Source organism: Cetorhinus maximus, chromosome 7, assembly GCF_964194155.1.
Source record: "Cetorhinus maximus chromosome 7, sCetMax3.hap1.1, whole genome shotgun sequence".
Lineage (NCBI taxonomy): Eukaryota > Metazoa > Chordata > Chondrichthyes > Lamniformes > Cetorhinidae > Cetorhinus > Cetorhinus maximus.
The window spans coordinates 102476182-102489257 of record NC_135885.1 but is presented as its reverse complement, the minus strand read 5'-3'; positions in this window follow the sequence as shown (position 1 = coordinate 102489257).

The window sequence follows — 13076 nt, the reverse complement described above, 5'->3', positions numbered from 1 at the left end:
CAGCTGAGCAGTTTACAGCTTCGACATCTCTACTGTATGGTCAACTGTATGGTGAACCACACAAACTGTACAGCCTAGGTTGGATTCCCCAGTTCTGTCCCAATCACTGACTTCGGTACAATTCCTTGAGCTTCCCCCTGATGCAGAGATGCCATTACCTGATCCAGAGTCACATTCATTATCACCTAACCCAATCTTGCAGACCCCTGATCTGATACAGCTACCTCATCAAGTCTTGTGGCCCCCTGCCCAGGCCCCGGATCCTATAGCGTTTAGAACACATAGCCCGCTGTCTACATGTACCACTAGCCCTGTTCCCTTGTTGCCTGTTTTGGGTTGCTAAATTCTTCAGTGATGCCTCCCAAAACATCTAACAGATTTTATGTTTCAGGAGATGAGTTTTAGCCCAGCCTTCAAACAGAGCTCATACAGGCTCTGCTTGCAGCTGCATCTAGTTAATTAGATAACTAGCTTAACCAAGTTTTCAGAGGCTAGTTTCAGAGAGTATATAAGTAAGTTGTCTTATAGTGCTGACTTTGTCTACACTGGAGTGCTGTGTTTGTCTGCAGTAGAGTGCTTCAGTTGGAGTTTGGTGACTGAGGGAGTTCAGTGAAAAGGGAGGAGGTGCTCTTTTCTTTTTCTACCTTTCCTCAGAAAGAAGAGCAGTGGCCTTGATAAGTAGGAACTGGTGAGTAAATTAGAAAAGTGTAATTTTTTAAACAAGTAGCTATACTTGGATTTAACTGAGAAGCAGCAGGAATAAGGGAAATTTAGGGCCAATATAATAAAGTAATATAAATTAGGCAAAGTAGAATAAAGTTAATGTAAGGGAAGTAGAGTAAAGACATGGCAGGGGGGCTCAGTCGAGTGGAATGTGTGTCCCGTAATACGTGTGAAGTCATGGATGCTACCGGTGTCCTAGCTGACCGCATGTGCAGGGAGTGCTGTCAGCTGCAGAAACTTGAGCTCTGGGTTTTAGAACTTGAGCAGTGTCTGGAGTGACTGTGGCGCATCCATGAGGCTGAGTGCTACGTGGATAGCACATTCAGAGGGTTGGTCACACTGCAGCTTAAGGGCCTGGAGACAGAGAGGGAATGGGTGACCACCAGGCAGTCCAAGCGAAGTAGGCAGGTAGTGTAGGAGTCCCTAGGGTCCCGCTCACAAATCGTTTTTCCATTTTGGAAGCTGGGGAGAATGCTGGTTCCTCAAAGGAGTGCAGTCAGAGCCAAGTTTGTGGCACCACGAGCGGCTTGGCTTTACAGGAGGGAAGGAAGAAGAAAAGAAGAGCTATAGTGATAGGGGATTCATTAGTTAGGGGAACAGACAAGCGTTCCTGTGGCCATAGACCTGACTCGAGGATGGTACATTGCCTCCCTGGTTCCAGAGTCAAGGATGTCACATAGCAGCTGCAGGTCATTCTTCTGGGGGAGGGTGATCAGCCAGAGATCATGGTCCACACTGGTACCAATGACTTAGGTAGGAAGGGGGATTCTGCAGTCAGAATTGAATTAGCTAGGTAGAAAATTAGCAAACAGGACCTCAAATGTGATAATCTCTGGATTACTCCCAATTCCACATGGCAGTGAGTAGAGGAATAGGAAGATAAGGAAGATGAACGCATGACTGGAAAAATGATGCAGGAGGGAGGGTTTTAGTTTCCTGGGACACTGGGACTAGCTCTGGGAAAGATGGCACCTGTACAAGCTAGACGGGTTGCACCTGAACAGTGCTGGGACAGAGTTCCTTGAGGGGTATTTTGCTAGTGCTGTTGGGAGGGATTTGAACTAACTCGGCAGGGATATGGGAGCCAAAAGAAAATATTAGAGAAGAATACCAGGGTGCACAAAATACTGGGAGGGACAGATAGCACTAGTACAGGGAATAATGAGTTAATAGGTAAAGTCCAGGCAAGGGAGAAAGTAACAATATCTAAATCAGGATGATGTTGTGGTGATAACAAGACCTGGCTAAAGGAAGGGCATAACTGGGTGGTAAACATTCCTGGGTACAAGATGTTCACAAGAGATCGGAAAGGAGGAGGGGTGGCTGAATTGGTTAAGGAGAGCATTACAGTGCTGGAGAAAGAGGATGTCCCAGAGGGTTCAAGGACAGAATCAATTTGGCTAGAGCTAAGGAACAAAAAAGGTGCAATTACATTGCTTGGTGTAGTCTATAGACCCCAACTAGTGAGAAGGATAGAAGGATAAATCTGCAGGGAAATTACAGAGAGATGCAAGCACTATAGAGTAGTTATAATGGGTGACTTTAATTACCCGAATGTAGTCTGGGACAGTGGTAGTGCAAAGGGCGGAGAGGGGCAAAAATTTGTGGACTGTGCTCAGGAGAATTTTCTACAGCAGTATGTGTCCAATCCAACAAGAAAAGACACACTGTTGTATCTGGCTCTTGGAAATGAGATGGGCCAAGTAGATCAAGTGTCAGTAGGGGAACATTTAGGAGACAGTGACCATTGTATTGTATGTTTTAGGATGATGATAGAAAAGGACAATAGGCAATCCAGAGTAAGAATAATTAACTGGACAAGAACTGATTTGATGGGGCAAGAACAGAGCTGAGTCAGATAGACTGGAATTAAAGATTGGCAGGAAAAACTGTAGCTGAACAGTGGGCTACCTTCAACAAAGAATTGGTTCGGGCACAATCAAAGTATATTCCATTGAAAGGGAAAGATAGGGCAAACAAATCCAGAGCTCCCTGGATGAAAAAGGAGTTTGAAATTAAGATAAAGAAGAAAAGGTGTGCTTATGATAGGTGTCAGGTAGAAAATACGATTGAGAACGTTTAGAGGGGAGGTGAAAAAGCATATTAGAGAAGTGAAGAGGGATTATGAGAAACAATTGGCAGCCAACATAAAGCAGAATCCCAAAGTCTTCTATAGACACATAAATAGTAAAAGGTTGGTAAAAGTAGGGGTTGAGCCGATTAGGGACCAAAAAGGGAATTTACACAAGGACAAAGGGGCCATGGCTGAGGTATTAAGTGAATACGTTGCGTCCGTCTTTACTAAGGAGATAGATGCTACCCAGGTCATGGTGACAGATGAGAAAACTCTGTCACTAGAAGGGCTCCAAATTGACAAGGAGGAAGTGTTGAATAGACAGTCGGTACTTAAAGTTAACAAGGCACCAGGACCAGATGAGATGCACCCAAGGATATTGAAGGAAGTGAGAGTAGAAATTGTAGGGGCACTGGCCATAATCTTTCATTCTTCCCTAGGCTCAGGGGTGGTGCCAGAGGACTGGAGAATTGCAAACATTATGCCCTTGTTCAAAAAAGGTTGTAAGGTTAAGCCCAGTCAGTTTAACTTCAGTGGTGGGCAAGATCCTAGAAACAATTTTTCAGGATAGAATTAGTAGTCACCTGGAAAAATATGGGTTGATAAGGAAGAGCCAGCAGGGATTTCTAAAGTGGAAATCATGCTTAACTAACTTGTTGGAGTTTTTTGAAGAGGTAACAGAAAGGATTGATGAGGGTAATGCTGTTGATGTGGTGTACATGACATTTGACACAGTGCCACACACAAACTTGTGAGAAAAGTTATGGAACAAAAGGAACAGTAGTAACGTGGATATAAAATTGGCTGACAAATAGGAGGCAGAGAATAATGTTCAATGGATATTTTTTGGGCTGGAGGAAGGTTTGCAGTGGAGTTCCCCAGGGTCGGTATTGGGACCCTTACTTTTCCTGATATATACTAATGATCTAGATCTTTGTGTGCAGGGTACAATTTCAAAGTTTCCGAATGATATGAAGCTTGGTAATGTTGTTAACTGCGAGGAGTGTGTTGTGGAAGTTGAAGAGGGCATAGACAAGTTGGTGGAGTGAGCAGATAGGTAGCAGATGAAGTTCAATGTGGAGAAGTGTGAGGTGATGCATTTTGGTAGGAAGAACATGGACAGACAATATAAAATAAGGGGTGAAATTTTGAAAGGGGGTGCAGGAGCAGGAAGACTTGAGTGTATATGTGAATAAATCATTGAAGATGGCAGGACAGATGGAGAGAGCAGTTAATAAAGCATATGGTAGTCTGTGCTTTATTAATAGGGGCAAAGAGTGAAAGAGCAGGAAGGTTATGCTGAATTTATATAAGACACTCATTAGACTTCAAGCTGGAGAATTGTGTACAGTTCTGGGCACTATATTATACGGGGGATGTGAACATATTGGAGAGAGTGCAGAAGAAGTTTATAAGAATGGTTCCAGGGATGAGAAACTTAAGCTATGAGGATAGATTGGAGAGGTTAGGATTGTTCTCCTCGGAGAGAAGAAGGCTAAGAGGAGATTTGATAGAGATGTTCAAAATAATGAGGGGGCTGGACAGAATAGATAGGGAGAAGCTGTTCCCGGTCAAAAAGGATCAAGAACGAGAGGGCACAGATTTAACTGATTTGCAAAAGAAGCAAATGTGACGTGAGAAGAAACTTTTTCACACAACGAGTGGTTCGGGTCTGGAATGCACTGCCTGGAAGTGTGGTGGAGGCAGGTTCAATCGAAGCATTCAGAGGGCATTAGATGATTATTTGAATGGAAACAATGTGCATGGGTATGGGGAAAAGGCAGGCAATAGCACCAGGTCATAATGCCCATTTGGAGAGCCAAATGGCCTCCATCTGTGCCATTAAAACTCTGTGATTAATGCCAATATTAGAGGGCCGAATAAACCCCAGTCAACCCCTCTGAAATGTGTTTATATGCCCAGTATGCAGATTTTTTTTTGTGATTCCTGTGCATCTTTTTTGGATTGCCTTTCACAAAGAAACTTTTGTTTCTTACATTTATAATGTTGCACTCTTTGGGCACCTATGTTCCTTGAGACTTCACTTTTACGCAAAGAAGGTGCTTGCACATATTCATCTTGCTATACTTTTGGCATTGTTCATCAATACAAGATGGGAATTTGATGACTGGGAAGAGAAAAAAAGAAAGAGGTCACGCCATTGCCCTCTGCTGGCTGGGACCCCATTCACATGTGCGCGGGGCCATTTTGAATTGCTTATTGTACTGCTTGATTTCATGGTTAATATTATGATCCAATTTATGTGCCAACCTGCAGATAAATATGTCCTACTGCTGTAGATTTTTGTGTGGAATGGGAATCCACACCCCTTTTAACTTGATCAAAGGTGAGTCTGCTACAACTTTGAGCCACAGCTTATGTAGATATTACACAGCTGCTCTTTATCCTGTACGCATGTGTAACTATAATCTAAGAGTTAATTCTCCAGTAATACTGCAGATCTAGTACCTTGCTCCTGCTGTACCTTAGTAGAATTTGTAAGCACCCAGTGTACATGTGATGTATCCTTTTGTTCTAAAGGACCGCCTGATATTTACATATACACATCATTGCTAACCCAGTGCAAAGTGTTGTAATTCTGCCTTAACTCATAACTGACAAGAAAATAAAGAAAAACACTTGCAGTACTTCTTCAAAAATCAGAAAAGATCAAGTTTCATATTCAGAAGCACTGCCTAATCATTCCCAGCTAAGGAACAATCAGAGCCACCTTGTGCCAAAGATTTACTGAGAAGTTAGTCCAAAAGATATTCAAATACTTATGGCTGAATCTGTAACAGATTCTCCTGTGTATGTTTTGCAGCCAACCATGAAGGCAGCTAAGTACAGTCACTACCCCGAAGGGAGTCCAGAGGCAACCCCTGTGTGGAGGCAGTGTGCAGCAGATGGGACCCTGATGGCTGATTTAATTAAAATATTTTAATAGATCTAAAAATGTAGGGGGTGAGTTGCTGAACAACAAGGCTATTCTGAGGCAGTCAGAAGTCCGTTAAGTGTTACAGGACGCTGGGGACTGCCAGTAATGAAACAAAGGAGGAGAAAGCAAAAATGACTTTGAGGAAAAAATATGTGGCACCAATTGGTAATAAGAAGTGATTTTGTTTTTATATAATGTCAATAGATAGAAGTATATTTAAACTCTGTTTAATTAGTTTGCTTTTGGCATTATTGTAAACCTCAATGTGGCACTGTTATGGAAAGATGAATATGTATGATTCTCAGCAGTGTATAGATGAGTTCAAGCAGTTGGAACAGTAAAATTCACCTGAATGATCCATCATTCTCAGGCTATGGTCAATTCTGTTAAGTATAGCATGACAGCAATGCATTTGTATTATTTAAAACTACTGCTCAACTTAAGTCTCTAGAGTACAGATTCTTTCTTCATACAGCCTGCTAACTGGCTTGTTCCCATACATCTTTGATTTTATTTTTAAATCAAAAAATAAATATTATTTCACTACCCCATCAAATTAAATGTATTGAGAGAATATTATGAATTTCTTTCAATTTTATCCGCAACATTTCAAAGTTCAGAGTCACAGGGTCTGTGTGAACAGGCAGAGCGAAGTAATGATTATATAACTAGATATTAATCGTAATAACAGAATGGGGAGTAATGGCACAATCACCAATTCTCTGATAACGCAAATCTCTAGTACCTATTTTTACTCCATCTGTTTTTACCTTTTCTCTGACTGAATGTGTCAGAATTTCTCTGGGTTTGGTGGTGTGTGAGAGACATATACAATGTCAATGTGACATTGCGACCATTCACGTGTTGTAACTGACATAATCTTGTTGCATCAATTGATTTAATTTTAAGAGAAGTCCTAAAAAACTATTATGACCATTTAATAATTTGACAGTAAAACGACTATAATTTGCATGCTGACAGAATGTATATATTACTAATACCAAATTGTTCAGATTCAGGAATTTTAGACATAATTAAGCAACTGAACATCCTTTGCAACTTTCCAGGCTTGCAGACATTTTCTACAGTACAAGGATAATGCTGAAGTTTCAAAGTGGAAGATGAAACAGCTGATTGAGGAAAATGTCATTATTTATAGAATATGTGCAGTTTTCTCTGAATAATTTTAAATGTAAAACCTTTTATTTTGATTTATGAAAAGTGTTAATATCTCCCTCAAGGTATTAAGCTGGGTTTTAATATTCTGTTTTTAACATAGCTAGCAATGAATTGTGCACAATGTGTTGTTTTATGTCATCGCGTCTTCATAGACCCAATTCATTCAAATTAGCTTTATCAGTTGTAGAACACCAGATTACTGCAAAAAGAGATTTGCTTTCACCATTGTTTTAATGCAATTTTCAAAGGAACTACATGGGTCTTATTAAAAAGAAACTTTTTCATAAAGGCATTTTGCAAATCTTCTACTTCTTGTGAAATAAACCAAGGACAGAGGCAATTAACAAAGATTCCAGAGGTTCCTATCTTTTTTTAGTTTGCTGTGATTCTTGAAAGTTAGGTGAGAATTTACTAATCTGGTTTAAGGATGATTGATACAGATCAGAAAATCAGATTCGGTCTCCAGTTTGTGCTGGGTTAGCTGATCTCAACCAGGGTGGTGTTTAAGGCCAGTACAATGGGTCAGAGCATCTTGGTTTGGCAGGTGAAAATGATCCTGATTCTCATTGCTGATCATCATCCTTCCTGGAAGGGCATGTGTGTGAACATTAAAAGTTGACAGATTGGACTTGGTTGTGATGCTCAGTCTAATAAAATAGTATGTCAATACTCACTATCTAGGCCCAAACCCATTAAAATAAATAAAATAAATTGTGACTTAAGCCTAGGTACCAGAGAGTTTCTGTTGCCATAGCAATCATACTCTGGCAACTAGTCAATGTTTTCAGGAGAGGAGAACTGTAGGACACAGAATTGGTAAGAAAAAAAAAATCTTGTCCAGTAAAAGCTAGGTAAGCTAATGGAAGGAAGCTGTCTCCTTTTAAATGGTGAAAATGGAACTTTCATTCTCACACAATGCATTAAAGTTCACTGCTATTCAAAAATTCCCATTGTTGTCCCCAGAGCACTAATACTGTACATGTCTTAGCTGACTTGAATCATCATATCACATAAAACCCACCTGTAACTAACTTTCTTCTCAAAAGGGGGCAGCTTATACCTCGGCAATGCTCGGGCACAAAGCCCCGGAACCAGCCTTTTCCCAGACAGAGAAAACACACCAAATTCCAGGGCTTGCATTATAATAACAGTTGTGTCTCTGCTGTGGGCAAAGGTCATCACATATTAATTTGTCAAGTTCTATTGCTTCATAATTTGAGCAAGATTAGTAGGCTTGCACTTTACAAAGGCAGCTTGTAGTAACTGCCAAACCTATGATGCTCAAGCCAAAAAATAGTCATTACAATGCATTTTAAATTCCCAAGTACAGTACTTCAAAACACAAAATGGAGTTGTCACCTTTGTAATATGATAATACAGCTTAATTCTATATTGCTTTGCATAACTGGAAAATAATGTGTCTGTTTCTTTCATTTTATCCCTAGAAGATGAATCTCTGCAATTATCAAACAGCACAAATAAAGTGGCCTAGACGTGTAGCACTCTGCAAAAATAATTTCATGCCACATTGTCAAATGCTTGATCTCTCTTCCACAAGAACAACCGCAGTTCTGTCACTGCAGCAGTTATGCCCTGTGGCTCTGCTGTTTTAATTGCTTTTAATTAAAGCCTGGAATGGGATGCAGCTATTAATCAGTATGTGAAACTGCTCATGGGGAAGATAGAACAAATACCTCCATTAGACAGATAGCAGTGACATCACTGGTGCCATATTTGCATTGCTGACAAGAGAACCACTCAAGTGAGGTAATTAGATCACAGTCTTGAGGCCACCAAGGTACTGTGACAACTGAGACATTTTACGAACAAACTTTACAACTGCAGTGAGGAAACTGGATAGATCCAGCACTGATGATACCCTGCAAGGATGAAGCAGGGTTTATCCACCAATGTTTGTTATGTAACAAACTCTGCAGAGGTAAGATAAAGGTTTGGCCACAACTTTTCATATCACATAATTAACTTTGCAGTTAATTTTAAAATAAATAAAAGCAAAATACTGCGGATGCTGGCGATCTGAAATAAAAACAGAAAGTGCTGGAAAAACTCAGCTGGCCTGGCAGCATCTGTGGATAGAGAAACAGAGTTAACGTTTCAAATTGAATGTGACTCTTCGGAAGAAGGGTCAAATTGGACTCGAAACATTAACTCTGTTTCTCTCTCCACATGTGCTGCCAGACCGACTGAGATTTTCCAGCACTTTCTGTTGTTAAAGTAAAGTTTGGCCTTATCTTTGGCTGAAAAATTCCGTAGAGCTGCAAAATGGATTTCTTGCTGCATTTTTGGTGAAGTAAATCTGACAAAACTGGAACAGCAAGGGATTTCCTAATCTTTATTGCAAAACCAATTTTGCCAAGGCAACACCACTTTAGGCTGAAACTTTAATTTCCCTTATGCATATCTACAACAATAGTTAGTATAAATATATACATATAACTGTGGGTTCAAGCCTTGTGCCAGATGTTTGAGCACATGATCTAAGCTGACACTTCAGTGCAGTACTAAGGGAGTGTTAAGGAGATAGTGCATTGCTGGAGGTGTTATTGTTTGGATGAAATATTAAGCCAAAGCCTTGTCTGCCCAAAGGATAAATGCAAGAGATCTCATGCGGTATTAAAAGAAGAGCAGGAGAGTCTGTCCAGCGTCCTAGCCAACATATACCTTTCAAATAATAGCACTAAATCAAATTAGCTGCTAATTTATCTTATAGCTAGCTGCTTGTGGGTCATGTTCCCCTACATTACAACTGTGACTGGCTAATCTATCTTTTTTTCTCTTTCTTGCTTTCATTCCTGTCATTAATACACTACATTGAAGGATAAGTTTATTAGCACAAGTAAAATACATATAAACGTTAACTTCATTTAATAGTTAGAATTTTAATCTATTTTCCCCCAAAGCATTTCAACACTAAGAAGATGTCAAAAAACACAAAATCAAAAGTCAGTGAGATTTGCTTTAGTTGAAATTAGTAATGTAGACTGAGGAACTAGCTGTTTATCAATTATAGCTCCAAAATTGCATTTTTATTCTTGATTATGTCCTTGAGTTAAATTACATAAAAAAGCTAAAGAGAGCATCCAACAGATCATTATAACAACAGTAAGAATAATCTTTATTCAACTGCCTTCACACATCACAGAAACACAATTATTGGCTTATTTTTAAAAATCATTTTACGGGGTGTGGCATCACTGGCTAGGCCAACATTTGGTACCCATCCCTAATTGCCCTTTTGAAGGCTTTGCTGAGCTGCCTTCTTGAACCACTACAGTACCTGTGGTGTAGGTACACCCACAGTGCTGTGAGTAAAGGAGTTCAAGGATTTTCACCCAGCAACAGTGAAGGAATGGCGATATACTCCCAAGTCAGTATGGTGAGTGGTTTGGAGGGGAACTTCCAGGTGGTGGTGTTCCCATGTGTCTGCTGCCCTTGTCTTTCTAGTTGGTAGCGGTTGTGGGTTTGGAAGGTGCAGCCTAAGGAGTTTTGGTGAGTTTCTGCAGTGCATCTTGTAGCTCGTATACATGCTGCCATTGCTTGTCAGTGGTGGAAGGAGTGAATGTTTGTGGAAAGGGTGCCAATCAAGTGGGCTGCTTCTTTCCTGGATGGTACCAAGCTTCTTGAGTGATGTTGGAGCTACACTCATGCAGGTAAGTGGGATGTATTCCACCACACTTCTGACTTGTGCCTTGCAGATGGTAGATGACATCAGACAACTAGAATTACTATTCTGTTATATAATTTAAACATATTGAGGTAATTATTCAAGTTCAGGTGCCAGCCTTGGCTCAACATGCCACTCGTGCCTTTGAGTCAGAAGAACATGGATTCAAGTCCCACTCCAGAGACTTGAGCACATAATCTCAGTTGGCACTCCAGTCCAATACTGAAGGAGTGCTGAATTTTTGGAGGTGCCGTTTTTCTGGTGAGATGTTGAATGGAGGCCCCTTTTGCCATATCAGATGACTGTTAAAGGTCCGATGGTGCTGCTTGGAATAAAGCAGGAATATTTTTTTCAGTATCCTGGCCAATATTTATCCCTCAACCAACATCACTAAATCAGATTGTCTAGTCATTTGTTTCATTGCTATTTGCAGGACCTGGTCGTGCACAGATTGGGTGCCATGTTTCCTGCATTACAACAGGGCTGCACTTCAAAAGGTTGTGTTGGTTGTAAAGTGATGTGGGACACCCTGAGGTAATGAAAGCTGCTGTAATACAAGTCGTATTTTCTCCAATAACCACTAACAACACCATGGCCAGAATTTTATGCTACAAGCTCCCCCCCACCCAGATTCAGGGGTGAGGGGGAACATGAAATTGAAGGGATGGGATTCCCTTTTGGTTCCCCCCTGCTGTGACCTCTGGGCAATTTCACACTGGGGTGGGCAACGTCTCAGACGGGAAGCCTGCCCTTGCCCCATTTGAGGCCTTCTTTAATAGCTGTTTCCAGCCCAGCCTCAATTTTTAAGCTGGCAGACAGATGACAGCTCAGGAGGGAAGGCCAAAAATGAAGGGAGTTAGATCTTGGACAGGAAGGGTGGTGGTGGGGGGAAGCGCCTTCAGAAGACCACTTCTGCCTGGGGGTGCCCTCTCCTTAAGGCCCTGTAACCTGCAGAACTCCACCCCCACCCCACCCCCCCCCACCTTAATCCCAACCCATCCCCCAAAACCCTGATTGCTCCCTCGTACCCCATAGTCTTTCCCTGCCCGGACCCCTGGCATCTTTTCCTCTGATTACCCGGACTTAGGCTCAGCAAGCTTCTTGCAGTGCCTCTTCCAGCCATTGTTCCTGGAGGGACTGGAGAGCTGCCGGTGGCTGGCAGCTCTCCAAGGCAGGACTTCCTCCCGAGTGAGGGGCGTAAGCCCCACCCGCTGTCAATCAACGCTCGTTAGAGCGTAAAATGGCAGCAGGCCAGTTGATGAGGTTGTGTCCCTCACTGACTCTCCTGACTGTCAAGCCCCCACCATCCTAAAAATTCTGGTCCATGATTCTTTAGAAAGACCCTCTGTGACTCCCAAGCTGCCCTCAATCGTTTCTGGAAAACAAAAATTGAGCCATGATTTGAAATACGTTTTGAAGAAAAAATGTGTCTGTGTGAAATCTAATGTACACTAATAGCTAAAATATTCCAAAAATAAAACCACCATTAAAATATTTGTTTGGCTTGCATTATACTGGCAATGCATGTTCCTGCTAAAAAGTGCTTATTTCGAAAAACGCTTATCTCGTTTTATTGGTTATACTTTCCTTCACCATTGGCAAAAGATTTGTAAATGCAAATTGGAAATATTTCTGCCTGGTGATGTTATAGGTCATTTTGTGCCACAGTGAAAGATTGATGTAATCCCCAGAGCAATATCCTTTTTTGTGAAATGGTTATTGTCCAATGACAGGCTACTATTTTAACCTGTAATAATTAATGGCCCTTGAAATCTTCTGAGAGCTAAAGCCATATCAGTTTGAATTTTGAGTGCCAAAGGCTTGAACATAGGAATTTAAAGAACTGCCTCAATTTTAACATCCATGCCCTTCCTTCTGCCCGAGGGAACTGGGTGGGGGTGGGGGAAAATTAAAAAGAGGCTGATGAGTTACCTCCCCTGACCTGTCCAAGGAGAGGTAAGTTTTTAGTTTTTATTTAGTTTTCCTTGGCAGCAGCAGGAGCGCTCTTACGTGCTTCATGAGAAAGCTAGGGTCCTCAACCTTCTTCCTTGAGTCTCCCTCTGCCTTTTCCAATCATTTTTGCACTCTGCACCGTGCCCCCCCAACCCCAAAGCCACTTCCCCCAACTTCCCTCTCCTACCCCCTGCTATGTCTTGTGGTTCCCAGCAGTTTAAAATAATCACACTTTTAAACACAAAATGTTGGAGCTTTTTGTTGAATGTATTGTACAGATCACACCACGTGCTGTGGACTGATATACTGTTGCTCGGCACCTAATTGTAGTGCAGTCGTGGGTGTTGTGACATTCTGGATATATATGCAGATAACGATATAGTTCCTAACTCTTTTCGGATAATATAACAATATAACCTCAATTTATCAATTACCTCACCGCTAGGGACTGATTTGTGGCATCCTTTCCACAATCTACTGCTTGCACCTGGCAGCCAGGTGATGCACCGAACCGGGTTTGGAGG